The following is a 20186-nucleotide window of genomic DNA, read 5'->3' on the forward strand; positions in this document are numbered from 1 at the left end:
CACCAATATACTCTTCGACAGAGTGTCGCTAACGACCGTCAGGAGGCTGCAGGAAGCGACTGCACAAGATCCTGTACTGCAGAAGGTGGTTACAGCAATCACTAACAACAAAACGATCGATGGCGTTTTTCGACACATGACACCAGAGCTGTCTGTTCTTAAAGTCATTGTGTTTAAAGGAGAACGAGTAGTCGTTCCTCGGTCAATGCGATCTGAAATGTTAAAGCGCATTCATGATGGTCACCAAGGAATTTCTAAATGCAAAGCCAAAGCTCGTCGCCTTGTTTTTTGGCCCGGCCTAAATGCGGACATAGGGTCTATGGTCGGTAGATGTAGCATCTGTCAGCGACATGCTTATTCTCAACCTAGTGAGCCACTGCTAATGCGTGAGACTCCTTCTAACCCCTGGACGCGGTTGGCGTAGACCTATTTGAATATGCAGGCAAGCCATATTTGGTTACGTATGACGCACACTCAAACTTCCTCGAAGTTCAGCCACTTGATGACACTACAGCCCGAACTGTGGTTCAGAAATTAAAGGGATACTGAACCGAAAATTCGAGTTCACAAAACAAGGCCGGGCGGATAGGCGGGAAGCTGCAAAACCAAGAAATATGATTCATACGGCGATATATCTAACGGATCGCCGTATTTTTTGGAAAAGAAGTGCGCGATTGAACCCGGCCGACGAGGCCGACGCGACAAGGCACGTCACGATTCCCATTCTCTCTCCTCCTCGCTACGTCCCGTCAAGCTGGTGAACCGAAGCGAGGAGGAGAGAAGCGAGGCCGCTTCTCCTCATTCTCACATTCTCCCGGAGGACAGTTACGTCAAAGAACTCGCTTGATCGCTCCCTTCTTTTCCAAAAGTACGGCCATCCGTTTGAGATATCGATGTACGAGTGATGTTTTGGAGTTCATAGCGTCCCGTTCAACACTTCTGCAGCCTTACTTTGCGAAATCCAAATTTCGGTTCAGTATCCCTTTAAGTGCCACATTTGCGAGGCAAGGACTACCCATCGAAGTGTGCTCAGATAATGGTCCACAATTCTCGTCAAAAGAATTTAAGATGTTTTCTGCTCTCTATGATTTCCAGCATACAACATCAAGTCCTCGGTTCCCACGTTCAAACGGGCTGGCCGAAAAAGGCGTCCAAATAGCAAAGCGTATTCTGAAGAAAACCACCGAAGGGGAAGAAGACTTCTGGCTGGGTGTCCTTAATTATCGAACAACTCCACTAGAAGATGGCCGGACTCCGGGGGAGCTCCTCATGGGTCGAAGGCTGCGATCCCGCGTGCCAGACTTCTCTCGGACGCCAGGAGCGCAAGTGAGGAAGCACAAACAAAATGATGGTGGACATTGTCTGCGTGCTCTCCGGCCAGGTGATATTGTCAGAGTGTCATCTCCAACTGGCTGGATCGTTAAAGCGAAAGTACTCCGTCAAGTTGCGCCGAGGCTCTATGACGTTATCTCAGAAGACAACCGCGTATTTCGTAGAAACAGGCAGCATCTGAAACAAACTCAAGAATCCTTCTGCCTACACGGCGACAGTGACGACGACGAAGATAACGGACACCCTTTGTACCAGGCACCCGAGTCAACAACACTTACATCACCGCCACTGCCAACCCCAACCAGCCAAACAACTGCCTCGAGCTATCCCAACCCACACCATGGACACGTCCATGGACAATTCCGCAGGTCAGCAAGACGGCGTCACCCCCCGACAAGACTGAGTTACGACGAAAACTTCCATCAAGAACTCGTGAACTCCGTCTCAAGAGGGAAGATGTATCGGTTATGACATCACATGACGTCACTGCTGGCTGGACCTGCCACCTGGGTTCGGCTATAAAAGGGCCTGCACGATGGCAGATTAAACAGAATGTATCTCGCGACTGGTGTGATCACTGCTTGCGCTCGAATGCTCCGGCAAAGCAACATCGCTTTCCAAAATATTTTTTAAATTCCGGCTTCTACGAGCCGCATAGGGGCCCCCAGAGAGTCCAGGCCCGGGGCTGCAGCCCCCTTAGCCCCTACCTTAATCCAGCCCTGCATGCACACCAATCAGTTTGAATAAAAGAAATGTAGGCGAGTGAGTCATGAGCCTCAACAAAGCTTCTGACTCATAAATACCGTTTTCTTTGTGAGACTGAGCGGGCGAAACAAAACCTCTTGGTCATTGTTCTCATACAGCCTGCACAATCTTGCAGGCTGTCGTTTTGTCTACCAAAACAAGGCAAAAAAGAAAGCAAAAGTAAAAATGATGTATCACCAGGGCTGTGCCAACCTTGCTGCAGGTGACTTTTGTTTCAGCTAGCTAGAAACTGAAACAAAAGCCTGCCGAGCCGGGGCGTGCCAGCACTTCAGACTCGCGGTTTAGAAGTGGGAGGTGTGCCGACCGCGTAGACCTCTCCGTAGGAGCGGGATGTCGTGTGGTGCAAATCTGTCGGAGATGCCTGGTGTTGCATTGTCATTGTTTACATCCTGTCTATTCGGTGTTATCAAGCCGATAGCAGTTTCCCTGTTGACGTCACTAGTCGTGGCGTTCTCTATATATCTGTGTTCCAAGCAATAAAGGGGGCGTTGTCCCATACTGGCTACCACCGGAGCGTGTCATACTCGCGTCGCGCCTGGCCGAACGGCGGATGGCAGCTAAGACGTAACAGTGGCGACGAGCTGAACTCACTCAACGGGCACGACAATTAAGCAAGGACAGCCCAAGAATGGCAACTGCGGCCACGGCGTTTCAAGTTCCCTTCTTGCACGCCCAGAAGATAAGTGGGAAACTTATGTTGTTCGAGTTGAAGCCTACTTTGAAGGACATGCTATTACCGAAGATAAGAGGAAGCGCGCACTGTTGGTAGCCGCGCTCGGCTCCAGGCCGATTGGAATACTGTGCGGAATATGCGCGCCTCGAAGGGTCAACGAACTGACGTACAAGGAAGTTGTCGGCATCCTGGGTCGACACTACGCGCCCAAGCCTAACGAAATAGCTGAAAGCTACAAGTTTTTCAATCGGCAACAGCGGGAAGGCGAGTCGGTGCAAGACTTCATCGTGGAACTGAGGAAAATTGCGGAAAATTGCAATTTCGAAGACAGCTTGGACCGCATGCTGCGGGATCGCATTGTTTGCGGAGTGCGAAACCAGACAGTCCAACGTCAACTACTGGCAAGGCGAGACCTGACTTTGGCAGAGGCAGAAGATTTAGCTACCGCGGCAGAGGTAGCCACGAAGGAGGAAAGAACATAAAAAGCCAGGAGGTGAAAAATGAAGCGGAGCTACACAGAATAGCCGGAAAGTCCCGAAAACAGCCAGACCGGGGAAGCGGGTACAATACAAGAAAAGAAGAATGCGAGCGATGCGGAAGCAGTTCACATGCACGGGACGCGTGTCGGCACAGATTCGCCAGATGTTTCCGATGCGGCAAACAAGGCCATTTCGCGAAGAAATGTGGGGCGCATAATGACGTTGCAACTCCAGGACGACCAATCTCGACGATTGCAGCTGCGACGGCGTCAGAGGGAGAGGACCTGGACTTGGCATCAGTGTACACGGTACAACCTCGAACACGTGCTAGTTTTGAACCGCCGGTCCGAAGGCAGATCTCCTGGGGGGGAGTACGACTGACCATGGAAGTCGACACGGGCTCTCCTGTTTGTGTTATTCCCCGTGAAGTGTACAATGAGCACAAGGACCATTGGCCGGCGCTGTCGGCAACCAAGCTGAGTCTCCGATGCTACTTGGGACAGCTGCCCATCCTCGGGGAGCTACACATGAGGGCGACCGTCCATGACGTCACGGTGCCGGCTTCGCTCGTGGTTGTGAACTGCCCCGGACCAAGCCTGTGTGGTCGAGACGTAATCGGCAAACTGAACTTACTGGACCCTCTGGTGTCAAGCGTGGTTGCAGGCTCAACGAGAGAGCTGGAAGACCTGCTGTTGCAGTTTCAGGACCTGTTCGAGCCAGGCCTGGGAACCATCAAGGGGCCACCGGTACGTTTTCATTTGAGGGAGGGAGCGGTGCCAAAGTTTATGAAGGCACGACCTGTTCCATACGCGCTTCGCGACAAAGTGTCAGAGGAGCTGAATCGGTTGGTAGAGGCCGGAGTTATCTCGCCTGTAAGCCATTCGGAGTGGGCAGCACCGATTGTACCGGTGCAGAAAAAGAACGGCTCGATACGCCTGTGCGGCGATTTTAAGTTGACAGCGAACATGGCGTGCAACACAAAGCAGTATCCGCTACCTAACATAGCTGATATGTTTGCGTCGTTGCGGGGCGGTTCTTTATTTAGCACCTTAGACCTTAGGGATGCTTACAGCCAGGTGGTATTGGATGAAGAGTCGAAGGAATTAACAGTCATCAACACCCATCGTGGCCTTTACAGCTTCAATCGCCTTCCGTTTGGAGTTGCTTCCGCACCGGCGATTTTTCAGTGGAAGATGGAGAGCATGCTCGCAGATCTGGAGGGCGTGCAAGTGTACCTGGACGACGTCCTGGTAGCGGAACAACCGGGAACCGACAACCTGAGCAGGGTGCTGCAACGCTTCCGGGACATGGGTGTCAAGCTTCGGCGATCAAAATGCCAATTTAGGAAGCCGGACATCACTTACCTGGGCCACCAGATCGACAAGGAAGGACTACATCCAATCGAGAAAAACTTGGAGGCCATCCGAGATGCACCGACGCCGTCAAATGTAAGCGAACTTCGCTCCTTCCTTGGGCTTCTGACGTATTATCACCGATTCTTGCCCAATATGTCGACGCTGCTAGCACCGTTATACGAGCTGCTTGGCAAGGATCAAAGGTGGAATTGGGGACCAAGGCAAGATAAGCCGCCAAACAGGCCAAGGCCGCGCTGCTGGCATCACCGGTCCTGACATTTTTTGACCCTGAGAAGCCACTGCGACTGGAATGTGACGCGTCCCCAACAGGAGTGGGCGCCGTCCTATCGCACAAGATCCGGGGTGTCGATACACCGATAGCTTTTCAGTCAAGAACATTGACCTCCGCCGAAAAGACCTATTCGCAACTCGAAAAGGAGGTACTTGCGTTGATCTTTGGCGTAATCAAGTTCCGTGATTATTTACTGGGACGCCAATTCGTATTAGTCACGGACCATCAACCACTTGTGGGTCTGCTTCGAGAAGACCGGCCTGTCCCGCTACTGGCGTCTGGACGGATTCAAAGGTGGGCTCTGCTACTCAGCGATTTTCGGTACAAAATAGAATTTCGACCCGGCAAACAAAACGGAAACGCTGACGCGCTGAGTCGATTGCCACTTCCACGGCAAGGACCACCAGTGGAAGAGGACCTCCCGGAATTTGTGCTGACGTTGCACCGCGTAGACGAAGCATTTATGTCCGCGCAGCGGCTAGAAGACTTGATGAAAACAGACGATACGTTGTTGCAGGTCATCAAGTACGTGCAGAACGGCTGGCCTGCTAGCCTTCTGAAGAACCAGACAGAGGTACAGCCTTATTTTTCCCGGAAGCTCGAGCTGTCTACGTGCCGTGGGCTACTTTACTGGGGCCGGCGCCTCGTGATTCCGACACGGGCCCGCCCGGACATCCTGAAGCTGCTGCACGAATCTCACCAGGGGGTATCAGCCATGAAGAGAAATGCGCGGTCGTTGTTTTGGTGGCCGGGACTGGACCGGGAGGTGGAACAACTGAGCGGAAATTGTAACGAGTGCGTACAAGCCGCCCCAACGCCGTCTGCGTGCTCACCGGTGAATTGGCCAGAAACAAAAGAAAGATGGTCGAGAGTGCACATCGATTTTGCAGGACCAGTTGAGGGAAGGATGTTGCTGATAGTCGTCGATTCCCATTCCAAATGGATTGAAGCTTGCATCATGCGATCAACAACGGCAGAGGCGACTGTGAATCAACTCGGAGAACTGTTCAGCAGGTTCGGTCTGCCCAGAACAATCGTTTCTGATAATGGACCTCAGTTCATTAGTCAGCATTTTGAAGATTTTGTGAAAAGAAACAATGTGCGTCACCTCCGCTGTGCGCCCTATCATCCTCAGTCTAACGGGTTGGCTGAACGGGCAGTCAGGACGATCAAGTTCGGCCTCGCTAAGTTAACTGGGGGAGATTTGGGAAAAAGGCTGGCGCAGCTTCTGATAAATTATCGTCGGACGCCTTTAGCGTGTGGCAAGTCCCCAGGGGAAATACTTCTCGGGTACCGCATTCGTTCGCGCCTGGACATTAGTGTACCGTTCCGGCCTGCGTTATTGTCCGACGATGTGCAGGTTCAAGGAGACTCCTGGGACCTTGGAGCACCGGTGTGGGTCCGCAACTTCGGCCAAGGTGAAAGATGGTCACCGGGGACCGTCCAGAACAAGCTCGGGGCAAGGATGTTGGTCATCGAGACTCCGGAGGGAACAGTACGTCGACACATGGACCAGGTCCGCGGCAGACAAGGTCCGACTGAAAGTCTGGGTGGCCCTAAAAACGGTTCGGACAACGTCGGGCCGCCAGTGACACTATAGATTTGTTTGCGACGCTCGTAGACCGGTAGGGTATAAATTAAGCAAAGCGTGTCGTTCTCTGTTTGCTTACGTGTGCGAGACGATCATCGCTTCAACCAAGACCTACCGTGATGCTACAAATGAAGTGTTCGAGCCAGTCGAAGGCAAGAAATCTTGCCATAGTCATAATATGTGTGCAAGTGTTCGACGTGAGCTTTCACGCTGGTGCAGCTGTCATCAAGTTGAACCGAATGTACGCGGGTCCAAAGAAAGGTGCATATCAACAATGCTGGCGCGTTGAAACTATGACGATTACTTTATCAAAAACTGAACTTATCGGTCAGCGGCTACAAACATTTTCGTTGACGTTGCTTAGATGAAGTAACCATTCACGCCTCGCATTAAACGGTGTTGCGAACTCTTCGGTTGTTCTAGTTAATTATACTAAAAAGCGGTTAGATGGAAAGTATGACAGCTATATACAGCATGCAAGGGACGATTGAGGTCTTTATCTTGCGTTCTATGTATGGAAACATCGGTATACTTGGTGTTATATTGCGATCACCTGGTCGCCGATCGTCCTGTTTTTATTCATAATGTAAACAAGCCCCGGAAGCGCCAATCTCATTTCGATGTGCTTGTGTACCCCTACAAACCTCCTTTTGGCTTTTGTTGAAAGCTTTATTGTAATAGCAATAGTCTCATCGGCCGTTCGAGTTGTATGTACCGCGGTGATATCTCTTGTGTGTGACCTGCAAAATAAACAAGTCTGTTTTAAATGCCAGAAGGAGAACAGAGGTAAAGCGTTTTTAACTTTTTTTTCTTTTTACAAAAGAGGGCAAAACTTCTAAAACAAGAGCAACCTAAGCTGATATTTGAGTGTGCTCAAGAATGAGTGGCAAAACGTGCTTATGCTAAGTGGTAGATGTACACAGTTGATTTTCTTTTTGCCTCTGCATTGTAAATTGGAAGATATGTATCAGCAGGAGGCACGTGTCCTTTTGAAAATGTATTTTATTAGAGCAAAATAGGTTTTCATACATAACTGAAGAGTTCGCAACACCATCTAATGTGAGGCCTGAATGGTTACATCATCTAAGCAACGTCAACGAAAATGTTTGTAGCCGCTGACCGATAAGTTTAGTTTTTGATAAAGTATATGCGTCATAGTTTCAGCCTCAAACACGCAACATTGTTGATATGTACCTTTCTTGATGACAAATGCACCAACGTGAGACAGCCCACGTCATCGAACACTTGCACGCATATCTTGACTATGGTATGGCAAGATTTCTTGCTTGAAGTGAAGATCATCTCGCTACGACTAGCCACGACCACCCACCGCAGCGATGCAGGCGTCGAACGGGCGCAACGCAGTCAGTCGCCGTCACCCGACGCTGCTCGTTTGGCATTCAGGGCGTTCTGCCCCAGTGCTTCGTTTGTACCTGGCACCGAGTGTTATTTTCTGTGCTTGTGTCTGTGCTCAATGGCTGGATATGGGCCTCAAGAGCAGACCTTCAAGCCGAAGAACCGCCGAAGAACTTGTGAAGAAAATGCCACCCAGGAAAAAAAGCACGAAGACACAACGCACCAGCTTGGCGGACTATGCACTGGGCGCGGAACACTGCGGATTATACACCAAATGCAAACTATCTAAAAAAACAAACAAAAAATTATTTTTTTTTCGGCTCAAATTCGCTTCTGCGGACTATACGCCTGGACACTCCCTGTTATTATGGGGTTTACTACGATTGATAGAATGCCATTTCGTCGAAGCACGTTTTAGAGAACGAGCACGTTTTATCGAAGCACAGTTTAGAGAAGGCAGAGCCTCAGTTTAGAGAAATGCCGTTTATCGAAAAAGGGACGCTATTTAAAAAAGGGTTTCTACTTCGCGCGTGTTAACCCAGGCCCGCCCGCCCGCCCGCCCGCCCGCCCCCCCCCCCCCCCCCCCCCCCCCCCTCCACGTCGCTTCGCGGCGGCCGAATTCGCTAAAAGGAGGCTCATCGCCATTTTCTCTAAACTGGGTTTCTTTATAAAGGAATCCGATAAACTAGGGTCGGTAAAACGGCGTTCGCTAAAACAAGCTTCTCTAAACCTCATGACTCCGGTTATTATGCATTGTATATTCACTACTGTTTGTTGCGGCTTGAGACTGCCTTCCTGTAATGATGTGATGCAGAGGGATCAACTGTGAATCTTGAAATAAACATATTTAAGCCAATCCAGACGCGATGTTCCATAAAGCCAGATGGTCAGGGAAAAGATGTGCCATTACCTAATTTGCCAACAGCACATCAATGGTCACAATCAAAACTCACCGAGTCAATGGGCAGTTTTCCACCGCAATATTTATCGCCGTGTAATCACCCATTTGGACCATTAAAAATCTTGAGGCTGTAGCCTATAGCACGTCCATTCTGGATCTGCAAAGCTTATGCTGTAGACATGCATCATCACATGAGCGTGTTTCTTATCAATCGTAAACGTAAAACGCTAGTTCTGCAACGAAATTCCCATATCATCACATTTTTAGCAAACTGAATGGTCCCACCTGTTACACTTTTAGCTTTGGAAGTAAACCAGTTCACAATACCACCAGTGGCATACATCGTGCCAAGCATTAGTGCCGCGTGTGGCGGCAAAATGTCTTAACTAGGGAAGCAAACCTAATCGATCGTGTTGATTAAAGCACCTAGATACGGGAGAAATTATCAATCAATCAAACAAGGTCACTCGAAAGGGAAGTTTTCACGCCGAACGAACATTACTTTTTATTGGGCGTTCCGCAACGTAAGGCCGAAGACATTCACTCCGTGATCGGTACAGAAGCATTTGCTTAGTAGTCGGTCGTGCCTGATGAAAACAACAACAAAAACAAAGGTGGATTAGAAACGGGATAAATTCGAATTTGCACGGAGTACTTAAACTTAAAATCGTGTCAACATAAAGCGACTATGGCCCGCCATGCTAGCAGCTATATTAGAATTTACCCGTGTAGTCGTCACACCCGTGCACCAACCGAAAGCGTTGCTGCAAGCCCCCCCCCGCCGTCAATTCTGAGTCGCTGTTGAGTCTGAAGAAATGCTCTATGAGGTCCATATCCAACCACTGAGCACATACACAAGCACAGGAAATAACACTCGGTTCCAAGTACAAACGAAGAATCCCGGGCGGAAAGCCCTGAATGCCAAACGACCTGCGTCGGGCGACGGCGACTGACTGCGTAGTACACAGGTTGCGCTCCTTTGACGTCTGCATCGCTGCGGCGGGTGGTCGTAGCTAGTCGTAGTAGATCGTGTCAGCTCGGTTGCTCGTACCGGAACAGTATAGAGCCACGTAAAATTCTTGCTGCCAAAGTTTATAAGCCTACGTTCGCGGCCAACGCATTTACACAAAGCCAACGCCCAGCGAACCTATCCCCCTCTTTCTCTTTCGGCGACCGGCCGCCAGGGCGGTGACACCATCGCTGAAACTCCTCATTCGTCTACGTCGTCGTCTTTGTCATAGGGCAGCTGACCGATTCTACGTGCGCGAGCTCTCGCTGGAAGCGTAATCCTATTTATATAGTGTTCATCCGTGTGTACTGTAGCGAATATTTCAGGCCCAACATATCAATAGTTTCTTGTTATCAACCAGGAAAACGCAATATCTGTAAACACCCCCCGACAAAGAAAGAAAACGAGAGCTCGCCGTTCGCTTTGACCGATAGACCGATCTCACCAACCGCCTGGAGCGTGTGTGACGCAGCCATAGTTGTACTTCACAGGAGGCAGCGGTAGTGCACGAGTCTGCTCGTGATCGGCACGCGCAAAGTGGCGCTTACCCTCGTGCGGAAAGGCCACAATTCCCTCCATGCATTGCGACCGAGGAGGCGTTGCGAAACTGGCGGTGAGGTCGGTCTATTATCCCAAGCCCGATTCACACATCTGCGTTTCGAGCGACAGAAACGACAAAAACGACACGAACGGGGGTCCCTATCATTTCGTCGAAACTCGTTTCGTGGAATTACGTTTCGTGGACAACTTTTCGTGGACACACGTTTCATGGACACACGTTTCGTCGACAGTGTGACGTTTCATCGACAATCGTTTCGTCGACAGCACCACCGTAAAACGTTTCGTCGACAAACTTTTTTTTTTCGGTTCCGAAAGGAATGCCGGAAACTTAAGGTACATGTAAAATAATTTAATTAAGACTTTTTTCTTGAGTGAGAGCGATGAAAAGGACATGCTGGATCGCGAAAGGAACGGGGCAGCAGAACAAAGAGAACGAAGTGCGCAACGATATAGCCTCAACGAATACCGAACGACGCAATACATACTGAACGCCTCAACGGATCAGAACGTTTCTCAACAATGTAAATATTGTACATAAACCCTGTTATTCCTTCTCTTATCGCTATTTAACAGTACATGCGCTTGTAACAGATGAAAAAGACGATGCCTAGCGCAGCTGCTCTCCAAGGTGAGCAACTGCGCTATCCTCTCGCTCTCATCCGTGTCCAATGGAAAAGCAAGAGCGCGCAGGACTTCGCGCGCGGCCTATTCGGATATTTGCAAGTTCCGATGCCCGTTTATGGAACCGAAAGTTACTAGAAGAAGAAAAGTGGTCGAGAAAAATATGCGTAGGCACAAAGCAAAACTTCGATCCAAAGGTGCGTTGCGGAAAAGAGCGTAAACACTGTTTTTTTTTTTTCTTCATATTGGTTATTTTAAAACAAAACTACAGCTTGCAGCCTTTTATTGCAACATTACAACCCTAATACTTCAATTGAAATTAAGCGTGTTCATTACCCTAAATTATTCAAAACAAAAAGTGATGCAGTGTTTTACTGGCTACTGCGGCTTATACGCGAAAAAACTGTTTAGTAACGCTAGTTTCATCGTCATGTATCCTTGAGGCGGTTGTACCAGTAAATGGAATCTGTCGGTAAGAGCCACACGCGACATTAAATTATTATTTTATCGATTCCAGCAGACAGATACCTGGGGCAAGTTCGTAGCTCTTTTCATAAAAGAGCGGCTTCCAAATCTAATGTTCTTTGGTCACATATTGGCTTATCTGCATACAAAATTTCAGTATAGGCATAAGATATGGAGAACTATTGTGTTATTCATTATCCAGAAGCTAAACATGCTAAAGACTAAAAATTGTATACGGTCTGGTGAGTACAGTAGGTTGAATACCAGTGTTTGGAGGAGAAAACAACCGTGTTTTATCAACGTAAAAGTAAACCACGCGTAGGAAAATGCTCAGTCTCCTTCAAAGTTTATTGCTAGCGGCTAGGACCAGATGCCAATTAGCTTGAAAACCGATTTTATGCCATTTTCAACGGTAGGAAGGCTGTGTGCACCGCAAACAGGCCTCGTTTATTTTTTCAAATTTTCTTTAAGAGCTTCAGTGTTTTGACGTGTGGACTATCTATGCTATGTTCAGCTGGCTCTTGAGTGTTCTGCCTAAAGACGCGACGCGCGGAAAGATACGCTTGCTCTAGAAATGACCCTGCCACTTTTTCAAAACAGTCGGAGTGCCGGCGGCCAGCCCACGAAGGGTTGCATTCGATGACGTACAGACACCTCGATCACGTATAGACCATTCCATTTAGCGCTCTCTGGGCGGCACCATTTTGTTCGACCGCAGCGCCCTCTCCACACATCCGGGAAGTTCCGCAGGGTTCGGCGGGGTAAAACGAGAGAGAGGGCACGCGCCGACTCCGCTAGCAGACGACAAACCGGGACGTTGCCGTTCTCCATCTTTGGGCTGTATCGGCGGGCAGTACGGAACATCGAACTCTCGCTCGTGGCTGCCGTTGTGAAGTGGTTTGCGTTCTTAGAATAGTTGTGGCTACTCCAAAATCAGCCTATAGCTATCTGTTGTTCTATTTCGCTAAATGATCAACTAGCATATCTTTTTTCCGTTACTTAAATAGCAGTTGAGTCAGCCGGCAGTACTACCCTCAACTACTGCGTGTATTGCGGCGGGAGAGCACGTTTTATTTATTATTTCAGACTTCCACTCATGTTCGCTAAAGGGCCTACACTAGTACGTACTTAGTATGGTAAAAAAGGTACAGCCACCGGATTCACTTTTCACCGGAGAGACCGGCCACTCTGACACAGTTTTCCCTATTTTTTTTTTTAGTTGCACGCAGATAACAGCGCAATTGGACTCTGTTAGTCTTTTTTATCTAGCATAGTATTACACGACAACTGGCATACCAAAATCTGCGCATCTGCGCTTGAAAGTGCCAAAATGACCCGATTTTAAACAGAGTTTGCACGCCAGCCGGACGCTAGCTACAGCCCAATCGGCGGAGCGGACGAGATGCGGGGCGAGAGAGGGAGTGCATTTTTTTCTCTTTTACCCTCTCTATGACCCTAATGGAACGGTCTATATATTGCCGAAAGCGTAGCCCTCAAGAGCTGCGCATATTGTTGAATGTTTTAAAAATCTAATTTGAGAAAGGACACTGGTCGATAACAAAACTTCCCGGCTTTGACAACGCTTCCCCAAAGGTTCGGGCAAAGACACGAGCGAAACCATTCAAATCGTAAGTTCCGAAATCAATGCAATCGGCGAGCTTCCGCCCCCCCCCCCCCCCCCCCCAAAAAAAAAAAAAAATAATAATAAGCAAAAAAAAAAAAGAATTTTGATAGTTTAAATTGGTGAGGCAAGATGGCTGCGCACTGGTTCGCCATACTTGGCCCAGTCGGCCATCTTTCATCCATCCATCCATCCAACACAAGGCCGCGCGAGGAGGCGCAGCTGGCGGAGCTTGCAGAGCGAGCTGTCGACGAAACGTCGCAACATCTGTCGATGAAACGAGCACCCGCTCGTTTCCACGAAACGATCTGTCGATGAAACATCGCAGTGTCGAGGAAACAATTTGTCCATGAAACGTCGTTCGCCGAATTGATTGCCACCGGCTTTTACGAGCCTACTCTGATGTTACGCTTGAACGTCACGGAAAATCGGTCTTCTCGCCTTTTCGAGGTGTTGCCACGGGTAGAAATATTAGCCCGGTATTAAGTGATTTGTTCGGCACACAAGCGTCAGTACAGGTTATGACTTTGTCAACATTGCCTGAATCCTATTCTAATTGTAAAATAACATATCGAAGGTGTCTTCCCGGGCACAATGTCCGCCCCTATCAAAATCGAACTTGGGGGTGTTTTTAAATACAATATTTAGCATTGTTTCGTGCATTTAGTTCCCGGACATTACCAGCACATTCGGGAAGTTGAAGTTGACTGGTATTTTTTTTTTTTTTCACAACTCGCGGAAATGATGACAAACGGTTTCTCTAGTCATTTAGTTGCACATTTACAAGAGATATTATAATTTATGTTGCATAATTATCGAACCCGCGGCCTTTCTATAACCATCGGTTCGAGACAGATTCTCTGTCGCTCGGTTAACAAGTGTTCATTCAACGCAGTAGCGCACTTCAACGACCCGCTGCTCAATCTTGCCCTCTGCTACACCATTGTAAAAATTCATTACGGTCTTGAATCATCGCGATATGAGTCATATGCCTTCCAACGATAAGAAGTGTTTCAGAATTGAATTGTAAAAAGTTGGTTATCAGATATATTATTTTTGTTTTACAAGAAATTCTTGCCTCACTCTGAGTACCCAAGCATTCGACCATAATAAAGTAAAAAAGAAACATGAGTAAACAGCGGCCAAGGGGAGCGCAGCCTCATGCACGAAGCCCGAGAAGCCCGGGCAATTGGCGCCTCGGAGTCGCGTCCAGCCGGCGCGCCGGCAACCCGGCCGTGCTCGTGGGGCAGGCGCCGCGACGTTGCGGCCACCGCGCGCCTCCGTCATCGAAGGCACACGGCACACGGCGAATTTCACGAATCCCGATGAGCCAGTAGATTTATTGGAGTGAAACACGTGACAGCGTCTCACAGGCGTCCATTCTAGATGCCATATGCGACGCTCTAATTCGCCCACTGAGTCGTAGCTTCCAGTTTGCTAAGTGTGCCCATAGGCAACCAGCAATGCAGCTTGGCAGTGGGCACTACACGTTGCGCCATCTAGTGACTGAAAAATAAAACAAAATGGGTAGTCCAGGACGGCCCGGGTCGCGAGGACTGCGGGCGGGCGTATTTAGAAACCACGTGTGAACGTGGCATTTTGGATCGGCATAAGCCCTTTTGGAACTTTTTTTTCATAAAAATAAGTTTCAACTTTACGTCTCTATAACCTTTCCGGGTTCCTGTGACAGCTCCCCTAAGCCTAGAGTTTCTCCCAAAAATAAACGCCGCTACTGCTGCGTGAAAGACGGGAGGCACTCACTTGATCGAATGATGTTTTAGCGAACGCCCACGCACTTGATCGAATGATGTTTTAGCGAACGCCCACGTTTCACCGAATGACACTTTAGCAAATAGTCGGACGCCGCGAAGCGGCGTTTTCGGGTGGGCCAAATGGGTTCACATTTTTGTAATGAGCCGCTACAGACTGTCGCCCTGAAGCGGCGTAAAGCGCAGCGCGGCGGGTGGGTTAACGCGCGCGGGTCCATATCACATGAGCGAATGACACTTTAGCGAACAGCGACATTTGAGCGAATGGTCGTTTTAGCGAATAACCGGGGCTCGCGTTAACCCATCCGCCGCGCTGCGCTTTACGACGCTTCGCGGCGACAGTCTGCGGCGGCTCATTACAAAAATGTGAACCCATTTGGCCCACCCGAAAACGCCGCTTCGCGGCGTCCGACTATTCGCTAAAGTGTCATTCGGTGAAACGTGGGCGTTCGCTAAAACGTCATTCGATCAAGTGAGTGCCTCCCAACGCGCGCCTCCGTTATTCGCTAAAACGTCGATTCGCTTATCTGATATGGACCAAGACTGCCACAGTCGCGAAGGTTACCCAAGCGTCAGACTTTACCTCTTCCCTTTAAGATCTTGGGAAGCGACACGGCGACAAAGTGGATTACTGGAGTGCAATGCAACAAGTAAGTGAATTTTACATTATTGTTGAAGTGAACGAAAATAGATATGCAAGCTTGGAAAGTGGTCTGGCAGACTCCTTTTGCAAAATAACGTATTTATACCCGTTGTTTTACGAGTCTCTGAGAGAGCCATTTAGAAAAATAGAGTAGGAAAAATCGGGCCGATTGTTGCTTCGCTTTGACGTCGAGAATCAGGCGACCAGGTCCTCAAGCGAGATGCCCTTCGACCTGTTCCGGCACTCGTAGTTGTAGGCGTGCATTTGGTTGCGACCGCGCGCACCGTTCGGCACGCGCGGTCGCAACCAAAACCTTTTAAGCATGCAAGTTTTCAAATAGTGGATATTCGTAGAACAAATGTTTGTTTGTTTCGGCTACCAAATTTAATGCTGAGTCTGGTAACAAATGTGACGGCGTGCAGAAAACAGGATGCACATTTCTTTTTTCTAGGAAACGCTCCATGCGAAGCGTAAATATCCTTCTCACACGCACACTTTTTTTGCCTGTCGCCTTTTTACACCAGGCTTGTGTACTGTTCTCTAGCACGCAGAGTTTGGTTCTAATTGCCCACATTTTATTCTAGCGTCGTGGGGGCGTCGGGAGAAGAAGAGGACGGCCGAGCGAGGCGCGAGCGGGGGCCAGCCGGCGAGGAAAGAGGAAGAGCCTGCTGCACGAGGCTGGAGCCGGGCAGGAACGATAGAGCCGTTCTGGCTGGTCCGGCTCATGTCGGTCCCCGGAGCATTCCACCGGCGAACTTCGGATCAGGACCGGTGGAAACGGCGAGCCTTCCCTTATCGCGGCCTAGGCCATGACGGTCCAGGAGTGGTTCCGCAGCTCTGGCTGTGATAGCCCGGAACAGCTAGCGTACGCAGTGCGTGGGAAGGACGATCCGCAGGTGTGAACACCGACTGCGACTGCGAGCTATGAACGACAGGTGACATCTAGGGTCGGAGGGTCCGGACTGCCGGCTCTCGAAGACGGGCAACCGGGAAGTACAGTAAACCCATTCGCTGCCTTCTCGTTGTGTCACTTCCTGGGAGACGAGCGAGTCACAGACCGATCGGGCGGCGATTATTAGAGAGCGACCCCGCAAGTGCACGAAGACAGTTCAAACTGGTGTCCAAATGACAGTTCCAGATTATGCTCTAAACACTTCGACCTATCAAGGCTCCCGATGGTCTTAAAAAACCGCATATAATGAACAGGGACATGGCACGCACGTGCACACGGGGACTGCTAAAATCGGGGTCGCCGCCGCTCGCCACGGCTCGACGGGCAGACTGGCCGACCCATTAACGCAGACATCTCCGCTTGTGGCGCTGAATGCAGCACTCTCGTGGCGCCGCCTGGCCATTGCCGGCTGGCTATCATGCACTTGCGCCATCCTGCCCCAAACGACGCTTAAAAGCATGATATCGCACAATGTGAAAGACCTCACTCGAAGCTTCGATCGATCATGACACCGCCTTTTTTGCACTTCCTGAGTGATGACTCATTTGCGAAAGGTACGTTCAGGTGCGCGGAAAAATAAAATTCCGGGTGCTGATGAGGATCATGCGAGTCATTTAATTTTATTGCAGCCGTGCGAACGTTGTAGTTGACGTAATCTTAAAAATCTGTGCCCACCCGAAGGAAAAATCCATCAATGTAACCCTGCTTGGCAGTCAATGTTTTCTAGTGGACCGCTGACTGTGCCTGACTGTACGTCAAGCATGTCTGATTGGCCAACAAGTTACTCTGACCGACAGTCAAACTCCAGTCAGACCCCGCTTGTCGGCTTTCTGAGGGTTTCCAGGTGGCAGTCGGCCGCCGCGAAATGCCATCAGGATGTCTTGGTGGTGATTCTGACTGTACATCGATTGTCTCTGACTGTACGTCAGAAAGCTTTGACGTGCACACAGACGTACGGTCAAAGGACGTAAAGTTCGTTCGGATACCACTATTTCGTCAAATCTATGAATACGAAAAGTAATCTATGCACGAGAAAACGATTTTGGGACGTGAGCCCATAAAACCGCTGACGTTAGAGATATGACACGCAACCGACCGACAACCTTAATCAGAAGCCCGCCGAAGCGCCGAACAGGCCGAACACGACACTTCGCACTTCGCTTCGCCTATAGAGGCTACGCCGCTTCGCCAAGCTTTCATGAACGATCGCTCTCGACTCGTTTTCTTTGCCCGCTTGCTCCAACCTGTCGATCCTGCCCGGGCTCTACAATGTCTTATGTTTTAGTAGAATTTCTACTCGACAAGACCCAGCCTCTTGTGAGTTCCGACGATGTAAGGGACTTAAGCGGTGTAGTTGAAGACGACAGGGTGTGTCTACTGGGCCGGTGATGCGCGAACAAAAGGATCGTTCTACGACGCGAAAGTACTTTACATGGCAGGTGAGTAGAACTGAAGTACGGCGAGTGATGTACGAGTGCTTTGCATAACATGCTGACGGCTTAACTACATTTGCAGCCAAAGCATTTTGTATAAAACGAATAGTCAAATCGAGTTTTCTAACGGTGGGGCGTAGCATAACTCCGCACAATTTCGAAAAATTTAGGCTTCCATGTGATTCACATTCACAAAGTAATACTCAACAACTCTACGTCTTCGGATTCGCGAAATGTGGAATAATATTTGTGTAATCCTAATTTAAACATCAGCAGATACCGAAACCGAAACTTCGGTTGCGTCAGGCAACATTGGTCTCGGGTCGTCACAGTCATGGGCACCTCACGTCGAACCACGTGGTCTTGTGACGTTCGGGAGGGAGCGAGAAACAGGACACGCGACGCGGGCAGGTCCTTTTTTTTTTTTTTTGGACGTGGGCAGGTCGCTTCGCATGGCGTGGACGGTGATGGCCCGGGGGAGAGGGGAGAAGATGAAAGAGGAGAAGGGGAGCGGAGAAACAGACCGATAAGCGCGCAGGGCAGCGGTGATCACGTGAATGCCCGGTCAGCCAACACCGGGAGGAGAAACTCATGACGTCATCGTTAAATTTCGCTCTGAAAAGTAAAAACAAGCAAAACGTGAGAAAGAAGTATGCATGCCTCTGACGTAGTGGTTCAACGTTAACCGCTCCAACTCCGTGGCATTGACTGCGCTGATGATTGCGCCTCGCGCCGCACGCTAGAGTTGGCAGATTTCGGCGACTTGGCTCGCTTGAAGGTTCGCTGGCCAGTTTATTAAATATATAGACGGAATTAGATCGTAATATTTGACATGGGGTCCTCCTATATGATACTGAAGAGGGCTACATAGTTTTCTAAATATCAAAAATGAAGCGGAGTTGCCCGGATTTGTACGCATGTGGTCGCGGGTTCGATGCGCGGTGGTGCTGCTTTTTTTTTTTTTTTTCTCGAACTTTTTGTTTTATCGAGGCATTTGGCGATATTTATAAGTGCGTATAGCTTTACTCTTATATAAATGCTGCCCTTGTTGATGAAATTCCCTTGGCAGTGGCAGTCAGACGTCATCTGATGGACCATCAGATGACGTCTGATGGTCCATCACGTTCCACCAAGGCTGCTGACTGGCAGTCAGTGTCCCAAATTACGTAGCTTGATGGAATTTTCAATAGGGCACTGACACCAACTTGACAACAGGATCCACACGAACCTTTCCATGCCACAGAGAGAGGAGCGCTAACCGTTTGGAGCGCTCTCCCAACTCCGACGTTACGGCGCCGCCTCGAGGCGCCATCAGTCCGTTGGCGTCTCGCCGCCTGCCGTGAAGCGAAGAGCGAACGCCGAGGAGAGACGAAAGCGAACATCCCCCCCCCCCCCCCCCCATGCCCATACCCCCTCTACCCTCTACAGCTGGTTGAGACATTGCGGAGGGCGCTGGCAAGTAGGAGCCTGCAAGAACAAGCACCTCCCCCCCCCCCCTCCTCGCCCTCCACAGGAACCGGCGCGTTTACATGGCGAAGGTGCAGGCGAGCGACACCAAACCAACCCTGAAGACCTGAACCCCACGCAGTAGTTGCGAAGCAAGCGTCTCCTCGCCCACTAAGACGGCCCGGGAGCTCACGTGACCAACCCAGCTAAGATAATACCAGCGCTCACCGCGACTCATCATGGCCATGGTCCTCAGGCTCACGTCATCACGCAGACTAATGCGACCACCGGACACATATCCACCCTAAGACTCACGCCTTGATTCAGGCTCATGATCATGAGCCTCGAAACTCACAATCACACTCAAGAGACCTCAAAACTCACACTCATGAGTACTTCACTTAGCGCTCAAGCTCACACTCACACTCAAGAGTTTTAAGAACTCACAATCACACTCACGATCAAACTCACGCTCATGAGTTCGCAGAACTCGCGATCACACTCACGATTAGACTCGCGCTCATCAGTTCTCAGAACTCACACTCACACTCATGAGTTCACGTACCTCACGATCACACTCACACTCACACTCACAATTTTGCGAGACTCGCGGCCTCACTCACAATCACCTCAAATCTGACGGTGAGCGTGAGTTATCGTGAGTGATCGCACTCATGAGTGAGAATGCCGAGGTATGCCCAGAAGACAACCCTGTCGGTTGACACAAGCTCGTACAGATTGGGGGCTGTGCTGCTACAGCAAGGCAAGCCAGTCGCTTTTGCATCTGCAACACTGTCAAGTGCTCAACAGAAGTACGCCCAAATCGAAAAACAACTGTTGGCCATTGTGTATGGTGCAGAACACTTCCACTATTTTTTTGTATAAACGCCCTTTTGAAGTGGAGACTGATCATCGACCTCTT

General features: G+C 49.7%; 1 pseudogene; it reads left to right on the forward strand.

Moving 5' to 3' along the window:
* The first annotated feature begins 1345 nt into the window (after nucleotides 1-1345).
* On the forward strand, nucleotides 1346-6496 carry LOC115317544 (annotated as a pseudogene).
* Nucleotides 6497-20186: the final 13690 nt, after the last annotated feature.

This window comes from Ixodes scapularis, unplaced genomic scaffold (genome assembly GCF_016920785.2).
Source record: "Ixodes scapularis isolate PalLabHiFi unplaced genomic scaffold, ASM1692078v2 PGA_scaffold9__187_contigs__length_104089568, whole genome shotgun sequence".
Classification (NCBI taxonomy): Eukaryota; Metazoa; Arthropoda; class Arachnida; order Ixodida; family Ixodidae; genus Ixodes; species Ixodes scapularis.